General features: G+C 34.5%; 1 pseudogene; it reads left to right on the top strand.

The window, feature by feature from the left end:
• Window positions 1–5859: 5859 nt before the first annotated feature.
• The window catches only part of LOC131078230 (truncated transcription factor CAULIFLOWER A-like), a 182485-nt pseudogene continuing 162021 nt past the window's right edge, over window positions 5860–26323 (top strand).

Below are 26323 nucleotides of genomic sequence, written 5' to 3' on the forward strand. Positions count from 1 at the left end.
GAAAGAAAAAGGTGGAACCCTAATTTTAAGGGGTTTCACCTAGAGGAGAAAAATGAGGTTAAGAGATTGAATGTATGATTGAAATTTTTTAACAATTGTATAGTGGAAATGTTGCAACTAAGGGGAAGAGGCCCATAGAAAGAGAGAAATCACAAAGTTCACCTCATGTACTAAAAAAATGGTCGAAAATGAACCATTGGTAGTTGAGGAATATCTTGTAGGTGATCCTCTTGTGAGAGAAGGAATTCTTAAATATGTTCTTGTAAGGTTGGATGAGTTGATGGCTAGAAGAAGGGTAAGTGTGCTACCCAACTAACCATCAACACAAGAGACACCACATAAAAGATTGGTTGTGCCAATTTTTTCCTATGAAATTTCTGAGCAGACAAGAGATACTGAAGGAGTTGCTCATATTTAATATGGATTAGCTATTGATTAAGAGGTTGATAAACCTATGAGGACTCCTCCAATGGAAGTATTCTAAACAAGAATCCACAAGATGAACAACTATGGGCATACCTATTCCTTTTGACTACATAGATGATGAATAGGTGATTGCTTCTACCATGTTTTTGTTAGATGGCGAGTTCATCAAAACTCTAGAGTTCAAGGACTTATGGTTGAGAATGAGGCGACAATTAGGAGGACGTATTTTTATTGGACCAAATAACACAACATTAAAATCTTCTACTTTTCGATGAATTTGATAATGAAAGGGGTCTTAGTGGTACTGGTTACCATCCAACTTTCAAGGAATTATTTCAATGGACCAAAACCCTTAAAAAAAGGATGCCACGATTGTTGATTGGAGTGGAAGAGACAACAAGTGATGGTGGTGTTATCAAAATGTAGAAGGATACCATTGTTGTAGAAGCAACAACAATCACCATGCATTTTGCTATGTTTGCTAGAAATATAACAAAACAACAATAGAAGGTGTTGGAAAAAATGGTAACATGAAGGGTGTAAATTAACGAGGCAAACAACAAGTTGTTTAGAGAAAATGGTAGGATGAAATATGCCCTAGGAATTAAGACACTCCCTCCTCTTCCATCAGACACAATAATTGAGGACCAACTTTCTTCTTCAATAAGTGATGTCGTTTATTCTTCTTTAAATGATATTGAAAAGACAAGTGAACAATTGATAGTTGTTGAGCATGAGTTGAATATAAGAAAAATTATTTATTATTAGAAGCTAAAATAATGGCAAAGGACAAAGCTTTAAATGTAATGAAGGGAACAATCCTACAATTGTTAAGATAAATTTTGAATAAATTAGATGAAGTTCATTAATCTTATCATATTTTTTCATAGGCTATGCAACAATGTAAGAGATTTTTGGAAATTTTGAAACCCTTGTGTGATACATGGCAACCATAGAATAGTCTTCTTAAGGATTTGAGCATGGTAACAGAAAATTTACCAACAACTCCTGCAATAATTATGGCAACTAGTAAAATGTTTAACATGTTGCCCATGGAGGTTCAATATCTGAAAGGGAAGGAACAGGTGATTAGAGATAAGGTTGATTCATTCCATGTGCTTCAACATTAGACCATTCCAGAATTGTTAGATAAGGATGGAGAGATAAAAACTCTTGAGAAATGGAAAAAGGAGTATGATGAAATGATTCCTAAAGCTTTCCAAAGGAATTAGTTGCGGGTATCTACATCTCATACTGTAATTGATAACATCATTGGGACTGATATCATTTATGGAAAATTAATAGCAAATGTGAAAATGTTATAGATAATAAGTGCAAGGAGACCCCGACTAGAGTTTAGGAGATACATGAATTCAAATGGCCATCTAATTTTCAAATAGCATAATGACATTGAAAGTATTGTACTCTTGAGGAGGAGTAAAGGAGAAATATCATGGAAGGAGGAACATACTACATTTTAGGCACAACCCAGTTATGTACATAAGGACCTTGCTAGATCAACTGATCATGGGTGCCTTATGCAGATTTAGTGGAGCTGATCATTCATTGCAGATCCACAGGCCTACAATCCTTAGTTGTCTTCAACAAACACTTTTCTCTTATTTCATTTCATTTTTTCTAATTCCTACTTTAGTGAATTCTACATCAACAATAATAAATTTTGTATTGGTAGGGTAACCAAATATGCAAACCTTAGCGAGCCTCTTCAACAAGACAAGTCAACAACATTTTTCACATAAAGCAGTTGTATTTGCATTCCCCTTTTAGGAATGCAAATATTTTTTTGTCTCATATGCTATGTAAAGATGCCTTGGCATATTTTATTGTAGTTGAATTCAAATTTTGACATGTGTACAAGTGATCCAAAGCTTGTTTTCTCCCTTCATTTTTCTATAAAAGGGAATTCAAGATCACTTGTAAAAGATTATAAAATGTTTTCTCTTGGGTGGGTATATTGTATCGAGTCTAATCTTTTGAGTAATAGAAGAAAAGGTTGTAGAGTATTTTGTGTTCATGAATTGTATACATCATTTTGAGATATTAATGAAAATACTTTCAGATTATCTCCCATTTCGTGCTATCTTTCCTATATGAGTTAATATGTTAAGGATGCATTAATTTGTCTTTGCAATTTTATTTTGAATGTGTAAGATGTGTTACAGGTTTCTTTCAAGGAAATAATTAAATTATGTGAGCATGTTACTGTAGGTAAGATGAACAAGATGGTGATCCTTAAGTAGAATTTGAAGCTGTTAGGATTGAATATTTGTGTAATACACGAGAATTTAGAATTGGATGGTGAAAATATTAATGCATTTCATGGATATGTAATTCTTTGTTATTTGACTCCATCACCCTAGGAAGTAGGAACCTATCAATTTGCTTTTGTAATATATTTTAGAGTCATATTATTCAACAAAATCTTTTAGTTTTTGTTGTATGATTAGGATTAGAGTAGAATTCATTCTTAAATGTGCATAATAGTGAAAATAACCATGAATAAATCCAATTCAGGGTTGAATAATATGCATTCAGGTTAGAATTCATTGAGAATTATATGCATAATATCAATATTTATTAATATTTGCACAAGGTCTATCAATATTGCAAGGTGTGCAGACCTAGGTCTCGTAGCGAGATCTTTTAGCCTTTTCGTTGAAATCTCATTCACTGGCCACTCATCTAAGGGTCTGTAGATTGGTATTGGCTTTTTATAGGAATTCCTTAGGCAATCAGTTGGAAATACCAACAGGTTGGTTTATACTTTTTAGCTGAAATTTCAGGAGGATAATATGATGGCCTTGTAATTTCCAAATCTATCCTTGATATATGAAAATGATTATTTTAAGTCTATCAAAAGGTAATTTTACTTTGAGATCCTTATATAAGACATCACTCCTAATTCCTTGCATCATCTTCTATTATCTCATTCTATCCTTCCAAGAGCTATTATTCCAATTCAAGAGAAGATCTAAGTCTAAGGAGCAACAAGCTACAAAAAGACATTTTAAATTATGTTTTCACATTGAATTTATGATGAATTTTATAATGATTTATCATGTTATTGGATTGAAACATGAAGGAAATATCTTAAGAGCATTGTATCATCAATTGAAGATATAATCATTTCAATTCTAGATCTAGTATTTGCCCCATAAAGGCACTTTCTCTTTTTTATTTTATTAATCATAGATTTATTTCAAAGTTTCTTCGGTTTAGCCTAGGCAAACCCTTATCAATCCAACAATTTTTTTCTCTCTCTTGTGTGCTCAGGTGACACATTTTGTAGAGAACACAGATCTTGAAATTGTAGATTGAGATACAAAACAAGATTTTGAAGAAGCAAAAAAGCCTAATTAAGGTTGCCAAGTGATGTTGACTGACACTTTTCCAATGAAGTTTCAAGGAGATATTTCGAATGACATCCTGGTTTTGAAATTGTTTTTGATGTCCGCATCTAAGACCTTTGGGTCAAGGTCACCTAGCAACATTGACTTGCGTTTTTTAGCCCATATTTTAGACATAGGTTTCTCTCTCCTTTCCATTTCCAAATTTGTACTTAACGTCTGCATATCAATTATGTATTTACTTGTTTATGTTGTTTATTATCAAATTTGCACCTGTAACATCCTAAATTGCACCCCCTTCCAATTTAGACCATATTTGGGGCTCTCACATCATGCATGATGCAAATATGTGCTCAATATTATATTTTGCCTTGCATATTCCCTTTATCCTAGCCCCATATTAGGGTAGGACCGGGGCATGGCGCCTTGGTCCTCACCGAGACCATGGTGCCACCCCATGGTGCTCCCTAATTTGGACCCAATCTAAACCCTTTTCCCCATCTCAAATTTGAGCGAGAAACCTTTCTTTCTGTTGGCCTATGTCAAAAAATTAACATGATTTCCTGATGGGTAAGTATATAAGGAGGTCTTCCCCTCTCATTTTGGGGGGACAAATAAATTCATACATTCATGATAGGTGAAAATGGGAGCAATCAAGGATTCGAGAATTCATCATCAAGCATTTCTAGAGGTCTTCAAGGATGCATATTCTTTATCTATCTATTGTGGAGCAACTTTACATCATTCCTATGCAAGCACATGTGTGTGATTAGGGTTTTGTCATGTTCATCCCATTTCATACAACATATGTGATTATATTCAAGAAGCAAAACATCATTATTAGTCATTGTAGATCAGAGGTATATCTTTCCATGATTTATTTCAGTATTTACAACATTTCATTCAAGGTCGATTCCTAAACCAGGGTTTGACTTAGGCAAACCCCTATTCCCAACCTATTTCCCCTTCTTTTGTGTGTGTAGGAAATAGGTACATAGCTACGATCTTCAGGATAAGGTTTGTTTACAGTGACGAATCAATCCCCCTTTGATGTGTGAAAAGTGTGGAGGACTATGACAAGCACCACAGTCTCGATATTTTAGGTGCTTTTTGGTGGATCAGATTCGAGTCTGCGTACATTTCTCAGTTCCAGGTGTACAACTCAATCCCACATCTATAGGTCACCGTTTTTCATGTTTTTACCTTCATTTCCAACACTTTATCTTAATTCAACAATTCAAATTACAAAAAAGGACCTCAAATCAATGAATCCAATCAATTTCCAGTCTTAAATCCTTTCTGATCTGTAATTGAATCTATTGGATTTCCCTCTTTTGAATGTGATGGTCATCATAAGAAAAAATTAGTGGTTTTCTCCCTCTAATGGTGGAAACCCTATTTTTTCACCATTACAACACCCATTAAGCCTAGTTCTTAAAATCTACTTATCACATCAATTCAAATCAATCAATAAGAGAACAATCAAACTATAAGTGCCCAACTCTCACCAATAGTTTTGCAGTTGAGACATAATTGATTGTTTTCTAATGTAATTGATGGGATTGGGTTTGATTCCTAGCTTGCATATTTAGACTAGTGAACCCCATTTCCACTACATTACAACACCTAAGATGATGCGATCCAATTCTCAACCATGTAATTCACAACTTTGCTTTTCTTTTAATAGTCGCTTTTAAAAATAATTTTTTAATGTGATCCCAAATTAAATTAAACTCTTTGATATAGTTAGCTTTTTCCTTTCTAATCTACTTTGACAACACCTAAAATGACATGATCCAATTTTCAACCATATAATTAACAACTTTTCTTTTCTTTTAATAACCGCTCTTAAATATGATTTTTTATTATGATTCCAAGTTAAATTTAACTCTTTGATATAGTTAGCCTTTTTCCCTCTAATCTATTTTGTCTACATGATCCACCTAGTTTTTCAATTATGTAGTATGTAAATATGTCTATTGACCAACCGCTTGTTGAGATCTCCATTCTCTAAAAATCCTACTTTTTAACCTCCATGAAATATGGACCAGTCAGTCTTGCCATCATTGACTTTTACATTGGATTCTTTTTCTATACAAACTAACGATGAGAATCCCCAATTTCTCCACTGGACCAGATGCCAGCTGTCAATGAACTCCTCCAATTTCAACAACTTGCTGGTACAATATTTTGTGACAGGCGTTTTCCTTTGCAATAAATATATTACTTTAAAGATAACACGTATGAATATTTCCACTAGTGTAAGGACAATACGTATACTGGCAACCATATTGATAATGAATTGAGAGGCAGGGACATACATTTTGAGGATCTTCTTTCAGTCTGCAGTATCCTCTATTACTCTGCAACTGCAGTATCTGGATATACACGAGAATGACGAGGGGAAAACTGCAGTTGCAGACGATTCAAAACCCCGTAAGGCGTCGGATTACTTTCTCTAAGCGTAAAGCAGGACTGCTGAAGAAGGCTAGCGAGCTCGCCCTTCTCTGTGATGCTGAAGTCGCGCTCCTCATTTTCTCACCGTCGGGAAATCTGTACGAATTTGGCAGCCCCAGGTAAGGAACCCTCATTCCCCTTCTCCCATTTGTTTTTGTCTCCATTTTATGGTCGAACATCACACAGCAAGTTATTTTCAATGATTTACTGTTTTAGACTTCCAGAATTAGAAATTCATACAAATAAAATAAATATATCATATGTCAATGAACACGATCTTACAAAGGTGCAAAAAAATTAGTTAAAATTCGGCTACCATTTTTGCCTGCATGGAGGAGCAAACTTTCGTTTCTCTTCCTTAGCCATAATTTAGGGCCCCTCAATAATTGGTGATTTGTACAACGGCGAAACAGAGAAAGTGTGTGTGTCTTGCAGACAAACGATAGCTTAGTAATTTCTTCTGAAATGCGGATGGCGCGGCTTTTATCAAATCGAAATCTAAATCGCATTTTAGATTAAGTCGTATTTAAGATCAAGCGGCAACTTTTGACATGGTCCTCCTATACCGGCAACTTACGTGTACCTCATAAACTAAAGCTGTAGACCACCATCATTGTGCCGACACCAAACCAGCAAGTAGGTACCTCATATGTGCTGACAGGCCTGGAATTTGACGGCCACCCACCTGTCATATAATTTTTTATGACAGTTTAGTAATTTTAATGCCTTTCATTTTACGTTTTTAAAAAAATGTTAAGTGTCAATTTTTTTTTAATTTGTGAATAGTTTAATATAAATTCTTTAAGCTTCATAGAATTGAAGTTCCAATAAAATTCAATTGAGGTGAAAAGAAATAATTCCATAAAAAAAAGTAAAACTTTGAAAAACAATGATAAATTAGTAATGCACTTAAAAAATTTTAAATTTACTTGTAAGTTTCTAAATTCAACTCAAAAATCTTGTTTATTATAAAAATAGAAACCATTTAGATTTTTTTATTACAATATTTAAAAAAATTAGAAATGATTATATCTTATCATTTCAATTGTTAGAAGTTTCTATATTGATATTTAAGACAATCTTTAAAAAATATTAAAAACTAAATTGACAAAGTTTCTAAATTTATATAAGAAAAACATACTAAAAATTCATATAAAAATAATATAAAATTAGAAATAATTATATCTTAATCATACCATTTTAAAATATTCTAAATAAATTCATATATCTATAATAAACATTGTAAAATAATATATATCAATATATATTACCTATTATAATATTTTACGGCTTATTAATAATTTTAAGTGTCATATATACGGTTTGTGGAAAAAATAGCATGTCGATACTTACGGTCCACTAATTTTATTAGTTGTAATATACGATCTAAAAGTGCAAAAACGACCATATAGCCTGTCAAATTCCAGGCCTGTGTGCTGAGAATGACCATGTTTAGAAAACAGGGGATAAGAAACGCATGTTGGTCAATGAATTATTGAGTAGCTCTGTAGAAATCAGGAGATTAGACGCTCAAGTTGTTCTTATGATTTAAATTGTCTGTTAAAGGAAAAATGTTTATAACTTGAAAGTCTGGTTAGTGGCAGCGATTAATTTTCGAATCTGTATCCATTTATCCTAGAAAGATATACTCTGTGGGACTATTTACATATGCCGCAGTTATTGGGATAAATGCATCAATCCAATTCATACTTGAAACTAGAACAGCTATGCAAAATATGTCATTATTGACTAGCTAAGGTAAATATTTCTGAGAAGAAAACCCACGAACTAAATGCAGGCATTGAGACAAACGGATTAACATAAGATATGTGAACCGGCATAAATGAAATATCCATAATCCCAACAAATAAAATTAGAATACGATAATATCATCTTGTCTAGGAATTTCTCAAATGATGTGGCTAATCACATTAGAGTCTTAATCAAAGCATAGAAGACAATAAAATCATCGATGTGGAAGAGAAGAATTGATAGCTCATCGTTTGGAGAGAACTTGATTGAAATTGGAACATTGTATTGTGAATGGAAAATTAGAATATAAGAGTATTTTAAAGAATTGACGGCATGCGAATTAAACGTACCTACTACTTGAGAAACTACAACCCTATTTCAATAAGCATCTCCGTATTAAGTACTATAAGTATAAAAATAAAGACAATTTTCAGTATAAAGCATACGGATGCAGTAAAAGGAACGCAAGCGATTGGGCAGTTAAGAAAGGAGCTACAGCTTTTTCAGTTCCTGTGTTTTTTGTTACACAAGAAAGGAGAACCAATTGCAACACATAAAAGAGCAAATAGGTGCCAGCTTCACCAATGAAATATTTCATATTGAGTCTACGGTAGAGTGACGTCTGAGAGAGTACGAACAAAGTTTCTGATGTCTCAGAGGGTACGAACAAAGTTTCTGCAATCCATAAGTTTTGCGTGACATTTTGGGAGGAACTCATAAAGATTGTTGGAAAATGCTAGGTGAATTGCTATACCAATGAATTAATAATTTGGGGGTAGACGGAGTTTGAGGATTTGGGTAACCAGTTATCTCTTTTGTAACGTTGGGCATGACAGTTTGTATGCCAAATGTTAATGTGGCGTTAAGGATTCAAGTAGGGAACAATCCTCCTCTTGCATCAGTGGCCCGATTTAAATAAAACTACTATTCAGAGTAGGAGTATAGTTTTAAAATTTGGACATGTTGAAAACAAAAACCTCCTCTATGTAAATTATCACACATTTCATCATAGAACTTTAAAAAAAGAAATTGGATTTCTTGACCCAATTGTTTACTTTATAAATATACAAATTTATAACTCTTTTCTTTAGTTCAGTTTAAGGATTTAATTTTAATTTAACTATAAATATGTTTTTATCTAATAGAAATATACAATGATTCATAATTATTGTACATATTCCATTGTTTGATTTCATAGTACAATTTTATCAATTTCAACTAAGATTTTAGTGAAGTTATTAGTTTTATACTTTTATGAAAAATAGTCGCCATTAAGAAAGAAAAAATTAGTTAAACTAAGGGTAAGCAAATATAAATTAAAAAATTTTGATTTAAAAAATGTAAATTGAAAAAAATTCTAGAAGAGCGGTGTGTCTTTTGTATACATATATATCCTTTTTTAGTACAGGTTTACTTTCTTCTAGAGGGCTTTATAGACATTGTACATATATAACAAAATGCTTAAACACTTATTCATGAATGTTATTTTTGTCTCTCATTCCTAATTACACCTAGACATCCATAATACTATTCGAATAAAGCAACTAAGTCTATTTATAGTTGTGAAGAATCACCATAAAATGACTTATTGGGGGTTATCCAACTAAAACATTACAAGAAAGTTTAATAAGGAATCTTAAACTTCATAGAACTCCAAGAGACTAAAGATTAAACAATGGAATCTCAATATTCACCTTTGTTTATAGCTCCTTCATTTGGTTTCATTTATAATAGTTTCTATTGTAGATGAAAATGTCCATTATACACATGGATCACTTGTGAAACTTTTGGCTAGGGATGAAAGAATCACTAAGAATGATTTTTTAGGGGCTATATGTTATGATTTGACTATTTTTGGCATTTCCATCCTAGAGATTTGGTTATTTTGAGCTTCTTCAAAAGTGCCTGGTTTGCCCATATTTAATAGATTTTCCCTAGTCCCAAAATAAAATATCCCATTATTAACATATAAAAATCTGGGCACTAATCTTCCTAGTTTATGAAGGGATATTTTCATTTTCTACACTTGCATCATTTCAACATGTATTGGTGTAATGAACTTTTATTTTTATAAGAATTCAAAACCATTTTATAGTCCAATATTGTTCATATAAGATTTTTTTTTTATCCCACGGCTTAGGATGCTTTGTATTGTATCATCTTAAGACCTAGATAAATGTTCTACTAACTACCTTAGCTTACATGTCTATCTATGGGTGAAAAGTTGTTAACCTCTTCAATTAAGTCCTTAAAGGTTTTTAGAAAATGGGAAGCTCTATCTAAAATATTAGAAGTGTGAAAACTAAAGTTAATCCCCACATTACAAACATATTTTACATGTTTTAGAGGTGTGAAAATGGGGTTCACTAGTCTAAACACGCCAACTAGGAATCAAACCCATTAACATCAACATACATCAGGGAAACAACCAATAGGCCCAACGACAAACCCTTGGAAGAGGGGCACATGAATTGATTGTTTCCTTGCTGAGTGTAGATGCAATTGGATAAGATAGAATGATGAGATGCAAGAACTAGGGCTAATGGTGCAAAATTGGAAGTAATCAGCATAAACAATAAGTTGTAAAACAAATATGTAGACTCTTAGTATAGATCTAGAAACAAGGAACAAAAGGAAACCTATGCCTACGATTTGAGCCCCAAAATGTGGGACCATGTCAATAGGCATCAATGTTGTGTACATGTTTGATGTAGATATCAAAAACACATTCAGGATCAAGATGTCGCACTAAATATTTCCATAAAATTTTGTTGGAAAAGTGTCAGGCAATGACAAAAGTTGCCACTGGGGTTTTTTGCTTCTTCAAAATCTAGATCTTTTTGCCTTAGTCTACACTTTTTGAATCTTACTCCTTTGGTAAACCAAAAGCCTACACACAAAAGAGAGGAAAAATGGTGTTGGGTTGATAGGGTTTTGCCAAAGTCAAACCCTAGGTTAGGAATTAACCCTATAATGAAGAATTGATAGAAAAGAGAGCTCACCCTTTTAGGAAAGAGGCTAGATCTGGAACAAAATGCTGAATTGAAATGATACACCTTTTGTTATAAATCTCCTTGCTTTGAAATCTTTATAAAAGGTTGATATTACTATGTGGAAACTCATGCATTCCTTTACATAAGTTTGATCGTGAATGTCAGCTTGAATACTTGCAAATCTAAATACTTGACCTCTCTTTCATTGCCTTATTGATCCTTGATTTCTTTCTCAATTGAAATACTTGATTTGAAATGAATTCCTTGATGAGGGATGTTTCAAATGAGGTGATAAGACTTTCTTTTATACTCAACCTCATGACACTTATTGAAAATTATGAAGAAGGCTAACATGGATAGCTTTTCTTGCTCAACTTTTTTTGGCAGTTGGAGGATTCAAATTTCATCTCCTTTTCCTTGGACTAGGGTGCTAGGGGCCCTAGTCCACGCCTTTTGGGCTCTGACAAGATCAAGAAGCAAAGACAAAGAGTAGAGACCTCAAATCTGGCATTGGTTTGAGCATAATCAGGCAAAATAATCAAAGTGAGACTCAAAGGAGCATGAAATTGTATGGGGATATAATTTACGATACTACACATGCATAGGGTGCCTTATGGGTCTTTTAACAAGCAATAAAAATCCATAACTTTCTAAGTTAGTTCACATCCATAAATAAATAGATACATGCTCCATTTTGGACATGTAAACCCTCCTACAAATTCTATATGTATTCTTTGGCATGGCTTAGAAGGAACTAGTAATGGAATGTATATACGCAATTTCCCATTTCCTCTTGTTTATTGTAGTTGTGCTACACAACACGTGACCTTAATAATGTAGAGATATCATTTTGCATATTTATTCAATAAATAAAAATTAAGAGATTTGATATCACTTTTAACCTGTGATATCGGTTCTTGCCAAAACTGGCTGGGTCCTAGTCCTGGTCCGTGCCCGGTCCTGGTCCCAGCCTGGTTTACCCTGGGTCCCACCCGGGTCCTGCCCAGGCGGCTGGCAGGACCCACAGGGAACCCAGCTGCCTGGGCAGGACCCGGGTGGCACCCAGGGAGAACCAGGAGGACCCAGGTGAACCCAAGCCCGTGGGTTCCCAAAAACGGGGCCCACGGGTTAGAAAGCAATTAAAAACAATTAAAAAACAATTTTTTTAATCTTATTTTTACATCTAAACCCTAATCCACCCCTCTATGATGCATTTCATGCATCAAAACATGCATTCAACCTATTCAACTTGCATTTTTGAAGATTTTTTCTCTACAATCAGGCTTCTTAGTTTTTGTATTTTTCTTCGAAGGTGATGACTACGAAGGTGTGAGACACGCATCAAAGGCATAGGAATCATTGGAGAAGAAAGATTTAGCCATTAAAGGTAAGTGAATCTGAATTTTTTTCAAGTTCTCAAGAATTTTTCCAAGTTTTTTTCAAATTTTTAAATTTTTTTTTAAAGTTTTTAAAATTTTAAATTTTTTTTTTTAAAGAAGTCTTGTATATTTTTTTACACTTTGTATGCATAGTATGGGGTTATAATACCAAAATTTTAATAATTTTTTTCAATAATGTTGTGCGTTCTCTTTTCATTTTAGGTGCATTATTAATATAATCATACATAATGGCTGGAACTGGAAGTGCAAGTGCAAGCTCTAGTTCAGTTGCAAATGTCCAAACTGAAAATACCCCCTTTAAAATTGATCAAGATTCACCACTTTGGCATTATACAACAATGATCAAGCCAGTGTCTGGTGGTGGGGGTTTTTTGGCAATGCAACTATTGTGGCACTGAGTATACCGGCTCATACTTTCAAGTGAAAGGCCACCTTTGTTTCATCCCTGGGCGTGGAATAAAATTTTGTAAGGGATCAGATGGCAAGGGGCTGTCAAAAGCTCTAGTTTTGGGATATATTAGAGAACAAGAGGAAGTTGATAGGAGAAGTAGCAAAGCAAAGACTGATTGTCCTCTTGTCCATCCAAGCTCAATGTCTAAGAGGCCTTCTAGTAGCATTGGGTCCACAAGACCAGCTGGTTCACATCCTTTCATGCAAAACCCACCAGTTGATGCAGTAGAGAATCAGAATGTTGTGGCTTCACGGAAAAGAGGCCCATTGGATTTTGCCTTCAAAAATGAACTGAGAGAGATTGCAGATTCCAAAATTGGACGTTGCCTTTATGGCAATGGGCTTCCTTTCAACCTTGTTAGATCACCTTACTTTCGGGACATGGTGCATACTCTTTGCAATACACCTTCTGATTATGTTTGTCCAGGGTATGAAAAGGTGAGAACCACCTTATTGGCAAAGGAGAAAGCATCTGTAGAGTCACAGTTGAAGGTCATCAAAGATACATGGTAGGAAACAGGTGTGACCATTGTTTCTGATGGATGGAAAGATTGTAAAAATAGGCCATTGATCAATGTTATAGTAGTGCGTCCTAAAGGGGCAATGTTTTTGAAAGCAGTGGATTGTGAGGGGCAAGTGAAAGATGCAAGTTTCATTGCCAATATCTTGATAGAATGCATTGACATGGTGGGACCTCAAAATGTTGTCCAAGTTGTAACTGACAATGCTAAAAATTGTAGGGCAGTAGGGACTATAGTGGAGGCTACATATGGTCACATCTTTTGGACACCATGCCCAGTACACTCACTCAATTTAATCATGCAAAAGCTTGGCACACAAATTGATTGGGTGAAAAAACTGTATGCGGAGGGCGAGGAGATTCAAATGTTTGTGACTAATCATCATATGTCACAAGCCATTTTCAGGACCTTCTCCAAGTTGGAGTTGTTGAAGGTAATTTATAATTACTAATTTTAAATTTTAATTTTTAATTTTTTAGTTTTAAATTTGTATTTTTTATAGACTTGCATTTGATATATGTTGTGTGTTTTGTTATGTCATGTTAGGTTGCTGAAACACGATTTGCATCTCACACGCTCGTTTTAAGACGACTTGAGTTCTATGGTCATCAGCAGCTTGTGGAGTGTATGGAAGCAGTCCCACACAGAAAGAGCTCTAAAAGTAAGAGCATTGATCCTTAGTGAGAAATGGTGGGATGATGTGGAATATGTTTTGAATTTCATTGAGCCCATCATGAGCATGATTAGGTATGCTGATACTGATCGCCCATGTTTGGGTGAGATTTATGATGGCATGGATTGCATGGTGGAAAAAATAAAAGAAGTAATAAATAGAAAAGAAAATGACCCAACGGAAACATTTTTCAAAGTTGTGCAGAAAATTGTTGTTGACCGTTGGAACAAGATGACCACCCCCTTACATCTCTTAGCATTTGCTTTGACACCAAAATTTTATAGTGCAGAGATGCTTGCAACACCAAGGAGGGTGCCACCATATAGAGATGCAGAGGTTGCTTCTGGCTATAGGGCTGCCTTTAAAAAGATATATCAAGATGAGGAGACAAGAAATATTGTCATGAGGGAGTTTGGCCAATTTGTATCTGCAAAAAATCATGATGTTGTAGCTCTTAATGCTAGATATGGGATGGATGCTGATGAGTGGTGGTATGTACATGGTCAAGGCTCTGTTTACTTGCAGCCTCTTGCAATTAAACTTAACTCCCAAGTATGTATCTTTTTATTTTTTATTTTTATAGTTTTCCAATTCCATTTGATGCTATCATAATTTTATTTATAAATTTCTAATTATGTTTTAACTTTTAACAGGTTGCAAGTTCTTCTTCAGCTAAGCGGAATTGGAGTACATACTCCTTCATCCACTTAGTCAAACGTAATCGTTTGGGTGCAAAGAAAGCTGAGGATTTGGTCTATGTACGCTCCAACCTTCGTTTGTTGTCACATAAGGACCTTGAATATAATGAGGGTGTAACAAGGAATTGGGATCTAGCCCCTGAGTGTGCTGATTTAGATGCTACAGTTGCACAACTTTGCCAAGTCTCTATAGATGAGGCGGTTATGGAATTTGAGAGAGACATAGCTAGTGGGAGTGGCATTCCATTTGATATTGGTTCAATTGATGCTGAATTTGAACCACTTGATGACCGTGGGCTTGGGTTGGATGCTTCAGATGAAGATGAATATAGAATTTAAATCCCATAGATGGCTTGTAATTTGAATGTTTAACTTTATATTTTATTGTGTCATGACATTTTCACATTTTGAAACTTGAAACTTGAATATTATCTTTTTCGCAAATTATGAATATGATATTACATTTATGATTTATGATATATCAATATCAGAATATTTATTGGCATTGGCAATTATGGATTTATGATTTATGATTTATCTGTTATCATTTATGTATCATTGTATGGGAAAGTTACATTGTATGTTTCATATTTGTATGTTTGAACTGTGAACATATATAATTTTGATGTTTGAAGTTTGAACATATATATATATATTAAAAAAAATTTATATATATATATATATATATATATATATATATATATATATATATATATATATATATATATATATATATATATATATATATATATATGGACGAACCCGTACCCGTACCAAATTTTTTTTTTTTTTTTTTGGCGAATCCGTGAATCCGTACCCGAATCTGAACCTGAATCCGAACCGGAACCAGTAACTTAGCTTTTAACACTACAATTATAAATTGTAACTTAAAATGCGAACTTCTCTCATCAATTGGGACTTCCCTTCTTTGCATACACACAATTTAGGTAACTTATAATGCATTCCATCTTGAAAAGATAAAGTATTGTCAAAATAACTATTTTTGACTTTATAACATAGTGAAATACCTCTCTAAAATTGACATCATACTCATCACAAGCCTCTTAGAAAAATGAATTAGGTTGATTTAATGAACCCAACATTTGAATCAATGTCCGGAGTTCTAAAATAACATATAAATTAATTTATTAGTCAAACCTTTCTTGTACATAAAGACCAAAATATTGTGTATTGAAATATAAAATATAAAATATTATCCAACCATTCCTAGGATTATGTACATCATTGTTACACCCTCTCTTAATTTGTAGGAATAGTGGTACAACCATTGTGTGTGTGTTGCGAATTAGGAAACTTTCTTACAAGGCCTCTTTTTCTTGATATGAAGCTGTAGTGTTCTACAAAAGGCATTTCAAGAGCCAAGATATAGGGTTGATATTAAGACTTGAGTTTACTTTCTCAAGTTGACTCAAGTTTCCAAAATTCTATATCCCATTTTAAGAAATTGTACCTCCCTTTTTACCATCATTTTCTTTTGCATGGTGAAATTTATAGTAGGTTATTCAACTTCTATCTTTTATCACTTTTTTGAGTGAAAATTGAAGAATTGAAGCTGATGGTACAGATGCATAGTCCAAAAGTGTTCTAGCTATAGTGTGTGACTTAAGGATTGGATAACCTAGGTCAAAGTTTTAAATGTGAACCACTTGTTGTCCAAAATGTTCTCAAATAAACACACTCACTGACATAAAAAATCGCTCCAATGGTAGGAAACACTATATAGAAAATGAAGGAATAAATGATGATTTTTCTTCATACATAGTTGTAAGGTGTTGAAATTAGGGGTTCACCACTTAGATTGGTAAGGCCACTAACTTCACTTGGGACCAACATTACATTAAGGAGGGCATTGAATTTGATGGATCCAATCCTAAAAGGGCTTAATATAGATCAGATTAATTTTACCTTATTTGAGTTGAAATTGAATTTGAATTAGGGTTAAATTACAATGCTAGATCTAGGACAAACAATGATAAATTGACATAAAATCCCAATAATAGAATGTTCTCAACATCATGTAGAGATTTAAACTTAGATTTGAGAATGGAAAATAGATTAGAACTTGTGACAAAAAGTTCAGGTATAATTGTCGGGACTAGGGGGCAAATCGTTCTAGTCCTTTGAATATTAGAGGCAGATAAACTTGATGTTTTCTGGATCAGGATTACACACAGAATCTATTGTCAGAAAGTCGCCAAAAATTCCTGAGACCAAAGGGGGTCGACTATTCGACTCCTTCGCTTTTCGCGCCTTCAAAATATGAGTCTGATTGTTGTCCCCTACTTTGTTGGATTTCTCGCTCGTAGCTCCTGAATCAATTTCTTCGAATCTGAAATGACTAATCGATTGATGATGCAATGCTCTTTAGATGTGAGTACAATTATTGATCTAATAACATGACAATGCATAGAAGAATCAAACATGAACATATTCTTTCGTGAAAGTTGATATGATTTTCTCCATGATGCTAGAAGGATTATGCGGGATGAAATGTTGCCTTGAATGCTTGAGAATGTTTGATTATGACTACTTAATGAATGCACAAATTATGTTTGATTATGATTGCTTAATGAATGCATAAATGATGGGGTAGAATGTGGATGAATGCTTCTAGCTGAGAAATAATTTATAGGACGACTTTATATAGGGTCCCCTGGGTAATTTATTGATTAGGCTGGCCTCGAACAGTCACATTGAGGCATGGAGACCAAAACTCACTAGAGAGGAAAAGTACCTTGAACTATTTGAAAGAGGGCCTATTTAAGGGAGACTAAGGTACCTTGGGCACCTTGGTTGGGACAGTGGCCCCCTAGATGCCCTTGTCCTCCCAAAACATGGCAAACAAGAAGCCAATCAGGAAGGCACAGTCCTAGGATGGGGTCCACTTAGCCATGCAGAGTTTGGAATAAAAGGGCCAAAATGAACCTAAGGGAGAACTAGGATGGACCAGCTAAAGTAGGGGCAGAAGAATGAGGTGTGAATTGTACTAGGTTATAATCTATGACGTTACATTTAGCCCCCATGTTAATGAGAGCATGAGCCCATACAAATAGTCACGGTAAAGTAGAAATATGAGGAAGACATAGAGAGAGAAGAGCAACTAGGAGTGAGATCACAAAGAGATAAGACATCACTAATTTTGAGGAATCAAACCTCCAATCTTAGGATCTTAACTCATACGACCACATGAAATGGTACGCAAAACATGACAAAGGCAAATGAAAAGTCAAACAAAGATAATCAATGACAAAAGACATACAACAAAGGGGTTAGTACTAATATAAAAATCTCCAAGTCAACTAGTTGAAGATACCTCGATAGTCAAAATATCTCAGTCACTAATCTCATTCTTAGAATGCTATTACATGAACATAAGTTCTCACATGGAAAGAGAAAGAGCGTGCATTGAGTGATTGACCATGATTCAACAACGATAAAAGCTATGAGCTCGTGGAGAGGAGAAAGGAGAGAACATAGATGCTATGGGCTAGAAAGTTGTGTTATGCTAGGTGATCCATCAAAGAGAAAATGAAGGAAAGTTGATTCCATGGGCTAGCAAGTTATGTTATGCTAGATGATCCACAAAAACATGAATTTTCATGGGACAATAAATTGTGTTATGTTGTGTGCTCCATGTAGGAAAGAATAATAAGAATAGTCTTAATATTCAAGCAAGATGTGTTATGCTAGTTCCACTCATTTGAAAATGCAGCACAAGGAGGGTTGTAAGGTCTAGCAAGCTATGTTATGCTATTCAACCTACCTTAAAGAAGTTGAATAAGGAAGAGTTGAAAGGTATAGCAAGTTATGTTATGCTAGTCAACTCATCCTGCTATATATGTTGTTTTTTTGTTTTAGGAGTTAGGAATCTCATCTAAGACTTTGGTTTGGTTTCAAGCATGAAACAACTTATATAAGACATGCAATAAGGATAACCCAGCAATACATCATGTAAGGAAATTCATAATCTTGAATTAAAAAAGGATGACCGAGCAAGGTATTATGCAAGGGAGTTTGCAACTTGAATTGAAAAAGGATAACCAAGCAAGGCATTATGCAAGGAGAATCGTATCTTGAATTAAAAAAGGATAACCAAGAAAGGTACTATGCAAGGAAATACACAACTTGAATTGAAAAATGATAACCAAGCAAGGCATTATGCAAGGAAATTCACAACTTAAATGGAAAAAGGATAACTAAGCAAGGATACAAGGAAATCCGCAACTTGAATTAAAAAAATAACCAAGCAAGGCAAATGCAAAGAAATCCGTGACTTGAATGGAACATATGTTACAAGGAGGCTGTTATTTATGCCACCCCCTAAGATGTCAACATAGCCCTATGTTGATTTCTTAAGGAAGATAGAAACAAGGATACACACCTTCATTACCAAGGAGATATCCTTTAGGCAACAATGTAAATAACTCCAAGCTAAAGAGGCATACCTCTTATAAGAAAGAAAAAGATAGTTGTAAAAGAAATATGTTGCAAAAAGTGTAAAGGGATCCTTTTGAGGGATGCATTGAGGAAGATATTTTATCCATAGATATTCACCTTCGAAAATAGAAGGGATATTTGATAAAGACAGTTTGTCTTTGAAAAGGAGAAGGAAACTAAGAATCCACACCTCCCATTGCTAGGAAAAAAGTGAATTTTTAAGTAAAAGATTGCACACATTCACTAAGGAGAGATTATTCATAAGAAAACACACCAATGCAAAGAAAGAAAAAGTCCAACCAAGGGATATATATGTACTTGCATGGGGGACCACTCTATGTAAGAAAGGACCTCAAGTTATAAAAACTACAACTTAAAGGAAAAAGAAATCTTTGAAAAAGAGAGAATTGAAATATTATTCTTGCTCCCCAAGCATGGATATAAGGAAGAATAACTATTATGTTTATGACCTAGTATGATTGGAATTTAAGTTGAACCACCACACATGACAAATAGCCCTTAGTAAAGGTAAACTACCAATGCCATAGGGTAAAGAGCAACATAATGAGGTGAATGGAGTGCTAAGGTACTACTATATTGAGAAAAAATATAAGGTTAGTTGTAAGAGTAATACAAGCTCTATCATATGGTCTTGAACAAATTCCTTAAAAGCTTTATATTTTTGAAGAGAATGAGAATAGCTATACTGAAAGAGACAATACACATTACCATCTTTGTTCTTCTAATTATTGATATATCTTATTGTAATGGTGAAAAATTGGAGTTTCCACCATAAGAGGGAGAAACCACTAATTTATGACTTAGGGATCATTACATTAAAGGGGGGGTAAATCTAATGGATCTATCCACAAACAAACAAGGATAAGAGATGGGAATTCTATTAGATTTACTAGGATTGGATTGAACTACACTCTTTTAAGTTGAATTGTGAAAATCTTGAAATTAGGGTAAATATGCTCGAAATTGATACAAGAGTGCATAAACAGTGAGCTATAGTCATCGAATCAAGCCATGAACCTGAACCTGAGGATTGTAAGAGTATTCGGACTTGTTCCTAGAAGGACCACCTAATTTGTTGAGACTGGTGTGGTGGTCACCCTAGTCCTTCACATTTTTTGTACTCTAATGGGGGATTGGTGTGTGATTGTAAATAAAGCTTATTCTAAAGATTGCATATCTTAACCTATTCCTACGCACACTAGGGAAGGTAAACATGTTGAGAATAGGGGTTTATCTTAGGTCAAACCCCACTTTTGGAATTAACCATGAAATAGAAATGAAATATGATTGAATTGCAGTAATGGAAATGTTCTCCTTTTGAGGGAGATGTTGAATAATGATTGAAACACAAATGCTATACCTCCTTGTGAAGGTTTGTTTGTCTCCACACGAAATTAGGGTTTCATGAAGTCTTCAATAACATAGAACATGAATGTCAACTCTAGTGCTTAAAACTCGATCTTATCTTTGCTTGAATGCTTGAAAGAAGACTGATTGCTTGCTTGCTTGAAATTAAATGCTTGATTGCTTGGTGTCGAATTGAATTTCATGTCCACGTATTGTAAAAATGAGAGGGGTAGGTGATGCAGGAGCATCTCCGGTCGATGAGTAATCTTGCATCAACCGAAAACATTTTCCTTTCTTGTTTAGTTCTTTTTGCAGTTTTAGTATTCTTACTGGTATGTACCGGTAGTTGCTTGTTCTTCATGGCAGATCTTGTTTGCAATTTCCTGGCAGTTTCATGTGGTTGATTCCAGATTTCTAGTTCATTTGGGGTTCTTCTCCGATCAATTGTTGCTTCCGGTTGGCTGCTTCTAGGTTTCCGGGACAATTCTTGCGCTTATCGGTTGGTTTTCCTTCATTACCGGCATGTGGATCCATCTTGGGTCTTGTTCGATGCTCCTTGGCGTGTGGCCGACCTTCCTGCTGATCCGCATCACTTGATTGTTATTTTTCGGAAAGATTTTTGAAACCTTAGGGCCGACCTAATTACACGTTTCATTTTCCTGCATTGGTGAATGTAATCTTTTGAGGTTGACTCAGATATGTTATAGTGGGTAAAAATATGATGTTATGTAATCAGTTGTAAGGGCAGAGGAAGTAGAACTTAGAATAAGGATTGAGATTCGCATATTATGATCTGGTTGATCTTTAGAGTCCCGGGTGGGCTATTTCTAGCTTGAAGCCTACATGTAACTAGTTAACTACCGGATGTTCTTTGGTGATAATCTGATGATTACCGGATGATTGCCAGAAGTTCTATGTCTTAAATATATTCTATTTATATGAATTTGTTATGTTTTCTTGTTGCTTTCGTTGTGTTACTCTTGCTGCATAAGCCGGTTGACTCTTTTCAGGGTTCTTACCGGTTATGGCTGCATCAATTGGTATCGGAGCTGATTATGGACTGGCTGTTGGAAGAATCGTTTGAGGCATTCCTTGAGGTGGACAGATCACTGATTGGAGGCAGGCTGCTTGGGTGCTCAATAGATCGCCAAGGGGAGGCAATTGAAACTGATAGTCAGATCGTCGAGTTGAGGTAATTCACCGTAGTAGAAGGAGAGATGTCGCTGAGGAGAACAAACCCTCAGAGGGTAGAGTAGATGATGGAAGACTTCAAGAATAAAGTGAGGAATGAAATCCATAATGCTTTGGCTGGTTTGCGAAGAAACCCTGACTCTGAGGATGAGTATGAGGAAGCCGGTGAAGAGCTTGAGGAAGCTCAAGGACCGAAAGATGAGAGAGGAAATATTCCTAAGAGCAGTGGTGCAAGCAAGTAAAGTGCATAGAGTTGAGGTTTCTAACTTTTCCGGAACGCTGAACCCGGAGGATCTGATTGATTAGATCGAAGAGTTGGAAGACTATTTTGAGTTTGAGGATGTCAAGGACCTGCAGAGGGTTCGGTTGGTATAGACCAAGTTGAAAGGGCATGTTGCCTTATGGTGGAAAGAGTTGCAGAAAGACAGAGTGGAGAATGGTGAATTGAAGATCACCCGTTGGAGACATATGGTTGCAAGGTTGAAGGCCAAGTTCATATCGGGAGACTATGAACTGGAGTTGTTCAAGAAGATGCAAAACATGAAATAGAGAAACATGACTGCGAAGGAATATACTAAGGAATTCTACAATGTGGTAATCATATTTGGACATAGGGAGATTGACAGAGAAAAGGTGGCGAGGTACATCAACCAATTTCATGCGCGAGGCACAATTATCTTACTTAGTGTTTTCATCTACCAATTCCCTAATATACTATTAAGTTATCACTTATTTAGACATACTTTCGATGGGTTAACCTGCTGCCAGTTTGGGCGTGGCCCCCACTTGAAAGCCACTCTCCTGTATGACACTTAACCACAACTCAGACAGACTCCCAAAACCAAGGTATACACAAGAAATGATATATGGAGTTTAATACGGTAGGAAAGCCCACTTGGCCAAACAAGTCCTCACACGAGGTGTACTAATTGACAATTCTCTGACTAGAGACATGACTAGTTACAATCAACCACATGACAACATCCAACTCTCAAAATAAAAGACTTGCCATTTTAAAATTAAATGCGAATAGAAAAATTAAACACGCATTTTCATTAATCTATAAGGACAATCATTTTTCCATTTTGTTAAAAATACAAATGGATCAAAGTTTTCTAATAAATCTAAATTTTCAAAATACAACATTTGAAAAATCACCATTTCTTAGTAAATTAATTCGAAATTATAATTTTATAATTTTGCCTACTTTCCAATAATTAGAAAAAAATATAAGTTAATCAATTGATTTCTCTAAAATGAAGATATCATTAAATTTCTAACTATATCTATTTTCTTCATTTTCCATTCCCAAATTTCCCCAAATAATATATTGTTTAATTTTCAAATTTTCCAAATAAAATATTATTTAATTTCCAAAAATTTACAAATAATATTATTTCATTTTCCAATTTCTCAAATAATATATTATTTCGTTTTCCAATTTATATATTTTTAGCAAGCATATACAAAAAAGAATACAAAACTTAATATATATAAAAATATATATTTTAATTGAAATTTAAAATATATATATAAAAAATAAAATAAAAAAGAACTTAAATAATAAAAGGCATGTGTCCCCCACAACTGTGGTTACCACGGACTGTGGTCTCCATAGCCGTGGTTCCCACGGATTGTGGTTTCCACACTTCCCACAGACTGTGGTTTCCACAGCTTTGGAGAACCATGGTTTGTCGTTTCCATGGCCGTGGTGCCACAGGTTGTGGTAACCACAACGGGCCATGGGTTGAGCAATGGCTCCCCACGCCCATAAAATATATGCATATTTATTTATTTATTTAATTTATTTAAAAAAAAAAAAATTAAAGCAATCCCCTAATATTATATGTACATAGTCTCAGGGATTTTTGAGAAAAATCAATTTTTCTAGAACCCTTAATAAATAATTTTATTTTAAAGCAATAGACTTTAACATCATAAAACTTAGAAAAAAGCGAGGGAATGCAAATTTTTTTCTTGTTTTAAAAATTACCAGTATGCCAAAATACCCAAATTGGCAAAATTTTGCCAGCATAAAATCAACCATTTTCCCACTCCCATTATACCAAACACAAACAAATTTCTTATTTCAAAACCCGAATTTGAAGGCATCCATATGAAATTTTAACAAAATTTCACTGTGAACAGCCACAACCATTTTCCAGTTTGAAATCAACTTTGAACAAAGAAGAATTTGGTTTAGAGGTTTGAAATGAAAGCAAGGAGGGTTTAAATTCGAAATTTAACTACAACTCTTACAAATTTAAGAGATTTTTCCAACAAAAAACACGTTCAGATTTTTTATTTTTATTTCAAGATAAAATTTCTTAAAAACCAAGAAATTAAAACAAGAATCCAACCTTTTAAAGCAATCCTGGAAGAAGTTTGAAGGAGAGCCCAACCTGTAACTGCAAGATTCCTTCAAACAAAAAATGCCCCAAAATTTCTTATCCAAAACAAACAACTCTCCCAAATTATAAAAAAAATAGGTTATATGAGATTTTTAACCTAAAATCTATTTTAGGTTAAACTTATTTTTTTTAACCCATAAATTCATTTCTAATGAAAATTAATATTCAAAAATACCCTCTTTCCTTCATTTAATTTCTCAAATAGATTAAAACTAACATTTCTATTTCAAAATGTTAATGAGGGATATATTTTAACTTTCCAATTTCTAATTAAACTCTTTACAACAATGCATACAAATCATTTAATTCACAATTTAAAAATACAATAAATCAAATTCGCAAGGAACATGAATTAAACAATTTGATTTATTGATTAATCACCACAGGGGTCCTATTTAATTTAATCCTCTTTTATTTACCAATGCATAAAAACGCATTTAATCTAATTAAATACTTAAGATTTAATAAGCAATTTTACTAAATGCATAATACACAACTCAACGAAACCAAACAAATACATGACCCACATACCCAAAAAAAGGAAACTGACAAACGACTAATGACGCTCACATGAGCGCGACTAAGGTAAAATGTAAGATCTTATGACTACCTAATCCACTTCCATCGGACCAATAAGGCACGCTCAGACCTGAGAAGCCAGGTGGAGACGATACCCCGTACCTACATAGTACTTGTACCTGCAATCTCCTGCAACAACGAACCACACATGCATATATATACAAACATAGTAGACACACCGGTGAAGGAGAATCATGACGTTCCCTGTCTCATCGAAATGAGTGAAGGAAAATCATTTCCTTGCACCCCATACACTCACAAATATGAAACATGTATATAACGCATCGCACGCATACATAAATGTGTCAGTCTATGTTAGTATTCCAATTTAACCATCATAAGGAAGTAATGTGTAAAAACATACACTGGAACTTAAATCAAAGCATATCATATCCTAGCGTATTATATGAATAGAATATTCCAATATAATGTATCCACTGAAAAGTCAACTGAAGTCAACCATGGTCAAACTGGGTTTAAAAGGTTTGATTAGGGTAGGGGTACTATAAGAACTTTAGGAGGTAATAAAAGCATTCTATGCTCTTCAACATAGATGTAGAGCGGCAGAGCTATGGAATTGGAAAACCATCCAAAATCTTTTTGGGCTTTTAGTATTGCTGGTTGGTAGTACCTTAGTCTTACAATGGACACAAATTGAGAGAATTTAAAATATTTGATCACAAACAAGTTCAAAATTAAAAGTATTGTTCCCTATAATATTGTTGGAGTTTGTTGATGGCACAAGCTTATATGGTTGTTATTGATGTCAAACCTGGTTATCCAAATGGATGTTGGTCTGGATATGCTTTGTCAGACTTGGGTTTTTCGGTGGATGTTGGTCTGGATATGCTTTTGGTATTGGTTGTGTCATCTTGTATTCAGGGTGGCTCGAAAAGCTTTCGGTGCCCTCTAGATATGTTGGTAATTATATTGCGGTTTAGTGGATGATATTCTTTGGTCCGGATATGTGTTGGAAGATGTGTTGAGATGTTAATTTGGGTGTCACCATGGTGTGTGGAGATCCACATGGAGTATTGTGCATCAGAAGAAGTTATGTGGCCGACTAGTTGAATGTCAACACGTTACATTTGGTAACGCCTTTGGAGTATGTGTTAGTGCGTGCGGATTGTTGGATCAATCATGGAAGGATGTATTGTGATATGTTTTGGTTCCCTCCTCTTAGAGTGGACCGATCTAAGTATTTTAGGTCCGAGTGGCTTATTTTGTGTAATATTGCTTATTCTATTTTGGTTGACCCTTAATTAGGATTTCAATGTTGTATCTTATATTTAAGATGTGCAGATGGATGAATTGTGTGTGGATGAGAAGTGAATTGTGGGAGAAGTATATGTGAATGATTTGCAAGTAGATTTGAGTTTGTGCTGATGCAAAAGTCAATTTGCGAAGAGCTTGTAAGGTGATATATTTTGCTAGACAGTGTGTTGGGACAGTGAAGATTACCAGAGATGTTTGCCATGATATTGGTCGCTTGATTCAGTTGTTCAAGGATTATTTCATGATCAGGAGAATCCTTCTCAATTTCAATTCAACTATTTTATTCGTTGTCGATTGGCAGTG

The sequence above is a fragment of the Cryptomeria japonica genome, chromosome 5 (genome assembly GCF_030272615.1).
Source record: "Cryptomeria japonica chromosome 5, Sugi_1.0, whole genome shotgun sequence".
Taxonomy (NCBI): domain Eukaryota; kingdom Viridiplantae; phylum Streptophyta; class Pinopsida; order Cupressales; family Cupressaceae; genus Cryptomeria; species Cryptomeria japonica.